Below are 6,895 nucleotides of genomic sequence, written 5' to 3' on the forward strand. Positions count from 1 at the left end.
CTAGTCAAGGCGATGGTTTTTCCAGTGGTCATGTATGGATGTGAGAGTTGGACTGTGAAGAAAGCTGATTACCGAGATTTGATGCTTTTGAATTGTGGTGTTGGAGAAGACTCTTGATAGTCCCTTGAACTGCAAGGAGATCCAACCAATCCAATCTAAAGGAGACCAGTCCAGGTTGTTCATTGGAAGGACTGATGCTGAAGCTGAAACTCCAGTACTTTGGCCACCTCATGCAAATAGTTGACTCATTAGAAAAGACCCTGATGCTGGGAGGGATTGGAGGCAGGAGGAGGAGGGAACAGTAGAGGATGAGATGGTTGGATGGCATTACCCTCTCGATGGACATGAGTTTGAGTAAACTCCGGGAGTTGGTGATGGACAGGGAGGCCTGGCATGCTGCTATTCATGGGGCCACAAAGAGTCAGACACGACTGACCGACTGAACTGAACTGAACTGAGTAGTACTCTGGACCAGGGAGGGACATAGGTCTGAAACATTAGTATTTTGGAATTTTTCCCTACGTAATTATCTTTAGCTGAAAGTGCCTTGCTCAGAAAACCTGAACCAAGCAGAATGTGAGTCAAGTATGGAAAAGCATGTCTTTGGCAAATAGTTTCAATCCTTTGGCAAATAGTTTCTAGTTTCTACACTCCTTTATAACATCTTCCTATATAAAAACTTATACTTTATTGAGTAACTCAATCAAAATTTTTCTTAGAGTTTCCTTTGATGTCAAAGCAGTCTTAGCACAGCTATGTAACAAAACTTGCTAATTTTCCTTTGTAATAGTTTCACTTGTTTGTTAACTTATCCATTTATGCATTTTAACTTTTTAATGTTTATTTTATCTAAAATTAGTTTTCATGTTAAGGTAATATTCCAAGTGGGTGATTTATTTTGTTGCCAGTGAATTTGAGGTTCTTTCTTCATTGCAAAAGATCTGGAAGAAAAGCTGAGAGGCAAAGGAACTAAAGTGATAAAAGTTCATTTAAGCAAGCATACATTCTCCCATGGACAGCCGTTAGGCAGGTGAGGAACTGTCACCCTGGGCCTCTTTGGCAAGCCAGTTATGAGGAACATACAAGTGAAGGGGCACAATATTAACTGGGGAAGGATGAGTATGGGGACTGACTTCCATGATTTTTCATTCTAGTTGACTTCTCTGAGGGAAGGAGAGATTTCTGTCCACATCAGCTTAGAAGTGTCATGACATTGGTGCATGGTGCATACTTCTTATCTGTAAGGCTAATCTTATTTTAATGAGAACACAATGAGCAAAATGTTACATTTGTATGCATTTCCCCATTTTTTTTTTTTTTTGTCTGATACTGGGACGGTTATCACCCAAAATGTGTGTTTTCCTATCAGCCCACATGTTCCTGCTTTCCTTTGTCTGTCTGTGTGTGTTTGTGTGTGTGCTCAGTCCCTCAGTCACATCCAAATCTTTGGGACTCCATGGACTATAGCACACCAGGCTCCTCTGTTCATGGAATTTTACAGGTAAGATTACTAGAGTCAGTTGCCATTTCTTTCTCCTGGGATCTTCCTGCCCAGAAATTGAACCTATATCCCTTGTGTCTTCTAGATTTCAGGTGAATTCTTTGCCACTGCACCTGTGAAGCCCCTTGTCTGACTATAGACCCCTGCTATTTACCAGATGTGTGATTTCCTTCCATTTGGCCCCTGCCCCAACATCTCATATCTAGCTAACTGCCTGCTGTTAACAATTGTGTCATTATGTTTATTTGAATATTCTATTATTTTTTCACTAGTTGAAATTCTATAAGTCTCAAAGAATAACTGTGTATACAAACAGACACACCCATGCATTCTTCTGACTAACTGTAAAGTTTATTTTCTACTTCACTAATCATCTGACTACCTTTTAGAATGGCTTTACCATTAACCATATTTAATATTTTGTTGTTCCTGTCCAGTTGCCCAGTTATGTCATGTCCAACTCTTTGTGACTCCATAGACTGCAGAATGCCACAATTCCCTGTCCCTCACCATCTCCCAGAGTATGCCCAGGTTCATGTCCATTGCATCTATGATGCTATCTAGCCATCTCATCTTCTGATGCCCTATTCTCCTTCTCATTAATACTCAATAGTATTTAAATTGTTTTGTTGAAATATTGAGAAAATAGATTCTATCTGCACAAAGTGTTTATGTAGGTCATAACAATATATATATATATATATATATATATATATATATATATATATATATCTTTATAAATAGAAAATAATCCTTGAAAAGTCAATACGAATTGGAGTTAGCACATAAGTGGAAGGATTTACTATCAAACTCTGGAGGCCTCAGCCTACAATAGCTTGGAGCAGATCTTGGGTTCCCAGCCAGAAGTTGGAGTTGGTTTGCAGTGGTGAAAGCATCAAATCCTAGCCACAAGACCAGTGATCAGTGCCAAGGGCCCTGGTCCTTCAGATTTGTGGGAAAGAATCACCACAAAGATGGAAAGTAGTGAAGCAAGAAAAGTATTTATTAAGAGGAAAAGAGTATAGTACATGTGGATAGGCACGTGGGCAAACTCAGAGGGAGATTCCCAGAGTTGTGTCCATGTGTCACTTTAAATCACTTATATGGGGCATTTCTTCCAGTTTTCCTCTGGTCAGTCATTTTAATTTGCCTGGTTCACAGTCCGTAGTTGGTGTATCTCAGGAATCTTCATGTCTATTCACTCACCTCGTAGGCAAGATGAATCCTATCTCAGAGGAGTCTGCATAGAGCATCCTTTGATGTTGCTCCCCCTTTGGCCTGCAAGGAGTCTTTTCTGCACGTGTGTGGTTGGGAAAGTCTCCAGACTTTGGAATGAGGGATATGTGGTCTGAGAAGGGCCTAGCCTCCTCCCTTGATTTTCCTCCTATTCTTGTATTAAACTTTTAGTAAAAAAAGAATGGATCTCCAATTTCTTTACCCTGAGAGGGGACATCAGCCTCCTACCTGCTTATATTAGGCAAAAAAAAAAAAAAAAAAAAAAAAGCCTTTATCCATCAAGGAGAAAAAAAGTAAAAGTAGGCAAAAGTTCTAAGTTTTCAGCTTGTTTGGATTTTGAAGACTTGTCTTCTGATGGATTCTGCATTACATGAGGTTGCTATTATTTTACAAGCACTGATCAACTTGATTTTCCCTACTCTTCTAAATTATGATTTCTAAAGCCTTTCAGTAAATTATTTTTATGCATTGTCACTTTTGATCATTATTTTATTTTTATTGCTGATTTAGTTTTATGACATTTACATTTTTTCATTAACTTTCTTAAAATTTTATACTGTTGTTCAAAACAATGATATCACTTACTTTTGCCTACCTGGTATCCCTCTTCTGGTAATGACACTTAAATTTTCCTTTGGGAAACTACCCTTTTTTCCTTTCTTATAGTTTTAACTTAATGATCAAACAATGTTTCCTACTTTTTTCAGTCTAAACAATAAATATTTCTTATAGGAATTGATTCGAGTTAGAAGAATACAATTAAAAGATTGTCCATTAATGACAACATCCCAGAAACTATACTAGTTCTCATTATTTCTGAGACAGAATTCTGTAGTTTTTTTTTTTCTTCTTCTTCTTCTTCCTTTCATTGTGTGAGTTACCCTATAGATTTACTGAATTTATTTTATTGTTGCCATTACCCAATGGCAACTAGTGTTGTCTGCAATCATTGTGGTCTTTCCTGATGGCAATAGAGAACAATGTAGAATGAACTAAACCAAAGTGATAGAAACAGGTTTTAAATTGCTCTTCAGTTGAGATGGGACAAAATGCAGGGGCAATCTCAACGATTTTCAGGGATATAAAAGTAACAATCCATGGTAGCTAATTAAGTTATCACCTATGGTCCTACCGATGTCTGCCTACTAATAGGGAAAAACGCTGTGTGATTGAACAAGCAAATACTTAGAGTGATATGAAGAGAATGAAAAATTATGTCATCATGAGGGAAAAAGATAGTTTGATGATTAAATAAGAGAACAGAATAATCAGATCTTTAAATTCCCACTCTAACCATAGAAACTTTAAATCATTGTGATAAAAGAATATTATGCTTTTTGTAGCTTAGGATAGAAGTCATTGAAAGGAAAAGTCAGTACAAGATTTTTTGATTTAACAAATTAGGTTATCAATTGAATTAAAATTCCTTTAAATATTTGGACATGAAATTTAAAGAAATGCAAATAATTAAAATGAAAATATATGTGCAGATTCAGGAAATACAGTAATGAATTTATATTCAAGGAATAGCCTGAACTCATGAGTTCATTTCCAAGTAATTCCTATCCAACTTTGCTCTTATTATCATCCCTGCAATGTTCCTTGGGCTGGGTGGGAGTATGGCAGGAAAAGTATAAAGGTGTCATTCAATGGCATCTCAACATCTGCTAGTGCGTAACTGTTTTTCTTTTATTTTTAAGAACTGAATTCACGGAACTACTAGGACAAGGAAGAGAGTGTTGAATTAACTCCTTTCTTTGATTTTCATCTTCTCGGTTTGTGTTCTGACCTGTTGATTCTCTTGTAGTAGTAGTTTGTAGGACAAGGGGTGATAGCTATTTTCATCTTCTTCTCACCTGTTGGTAGTATTAATATTTACAGCTCCACCTGACACTGATCACTTTTCAGTTCCATCTGTGCTACTGACCTATTGTACAAATACTGGCAGTATAGTGAGCATGTATTTGTTGGGTTTCGTGAGAACTCTTCAAATACTCCTTGCCAATGCAGATAGCTGGTGTGAGAGGTGCAAGTAAGCTGTAGCTCTGCCCCCAAAGCAGCCCCAAAGTGTGATCCCCCTCATGCCACAATGTTTTAGCTGTAGTGTTTTCCCCTCCAGTGGATGACCCCTCTGAAGAATAGAAGAAGCATTTTGAGATCTCGATGCCTCCCACAGACTTCTCATTCCATATGAACTCATGACATTTTACTATGTCAAACAGCAAAAATGTTGCTTGCTGCTATACATAAACTTTTCTTCTTTATTCTCTATAATTTCTGATGTTTTTGTGACTTAGAGATATTCATATGAGAGACAATTTATAAACTGTAAATTGGGGGCAGAAAGAGATGCTGATTCCCTGACAAGGTATTTTTCTCTTTCTCTGATTATGTTTATACAGATAAGGGAGTGATGGAAGATGGGAAAGAATTTAGTTTCTCCTTGAATGCCGCTTTTTGTAAACCCTCAACTGCATTTGCTGATAGCCTTTCAAATTAGAAAATGAAGCATATCCTGCTTTTTTCTAGCTATGAGCTAACTACACTCTTGTTCTGCATTACCCTCTAGCAAGAAAAACTGGGAAGAGTTACAAAGTAAGATGACTCCATGGATCACTACCTTGTCCTGGCAAAGTGGCTTGCATAACTCAAAGAAGCTGTGAGTTCTGTCATGCAGGGCCACTCAAGATGGACATGTCATAGCAGAGAGTTCTGACAAAATGTGATCCATAGGAGGAGGGATGGCAAACCACCCCAGTGTACTTGCCATGATAACCTCATGAAATGTGTAAAAGGCCAAAAAGAAAGTGTCCCAATATGATATTGGGGAAGAGCAGAGGAGAATTACCAATAGCCCCAGAATGAATGAAGTGGGGGGGGGGCAAAGCAGATAGGATGCACAGTTGTGGATGCGTGTGGTGATGAAAGTAAAATCTGATGCTGCTAATTACAGTATTGTATAGGAAATTCGAATGTTAGGTCCATGAATCAAGGAAAATTGGATATAGTCAAGCAGGAGATAATAAGAACAAACATCGGCATCCTAGGAATCAAGACTAAAATAGACGGGAATGGGGTAATTTAATTCAGATGATCTAGTCTTTCCAGTGGTCAGATACGGTTGTGAGAGCTGGACTGGAAAGAAGGCAGAACACCAAAGAATTGATGGCTTCAAATTGTGTTGCTGAATGTTCCTTGGACAGCAAAGAGATCAAATCAGTCAATCTTAAGGGAGATCAACCCTGAATATTCCCTGGAAGGACTGATGATGAAGCTGAATCTCCAGTATTTTGGTCATCTGATGCAAAAAGATGACTCATTGTAAAAATCCCTGATGCTCAGAAAGATTGAGGGCAGAAGGAGAAGAGGGCATCAGAGGATGAGATGGTTGATGGGACAGCATCACTGATGCAATGGACATGAACCTGAGCAAACTCTGGGAGATAGTGAGTGACATGGAGGCCTGGGGTGCTGCAGTCCATGAGGCCACAAAGATTCGGACACCACTGGGTGACTGAGCAGCAGCAATCACTGCCACAAATTAAGAAAAGAGTGTATATCTCATGTTTTTTAAAACAAGTGAACACTTTCACAAGCAAATTGCAAAAGTAAACAAAATCTGAATAACTGTTTGAAGCAAAATGCAGAGTTAAAATGGAGAAGAATGAGGTTTCACTTATAAAATGTAGCAGAAAATTATTAATGTATTTTATTGACTACAGGCTTCCCAGGTGGTGCTAATGACAAAGAACCCGCCTGCCAATGCAGGAGATGTGAGATATGCTGGTTCAATCCTTGGCTCAGGAAGATCTTCTGGAAAAGGAAATGGTAACACACTTCAATTTCCTTGCCTGGAGAATCCCCATGGACAGAAAAGCCTAGTGGGCTACAGTCCATAGGGTCTCAAAGATTCAGACACAACTGAAGTGACTTAACGTATTTTATTGACTAAAGAAGCAAAGCAATGTTAGATTAGCCTGAATTTACCTGTATTGGTATATTGTCTAGAAATCTTGTGGTTCTTTATTTAATTAAGTTGATTTACAAAAAAATAGTGATTCAATATTTTTTATAACTTTACTGAAATGTTTTATAAAATATTGGTGTTTTTCCCTGTGTTGTTAAATATGTATTTGTAGTGTATGTACTTTAAGGATA

Source organism: Oryx dammah, unplaced genomic scaffold (assembly GCF_014754425.2).
Source record: "Oryx dammah isolate SB20612 unplaced genomic scaffold, SCBI_Odam_1.1 HiC_scaffold_19, whole genome shotgun sequence".
In the NCBI taxonomy this organism is placed as follows: domain Eukaryota; kingdom Metazoa; phylum Chordata; class Mammalia; order Artiodactyla; family Bovidae; genus Oryx; species Oryx dammah.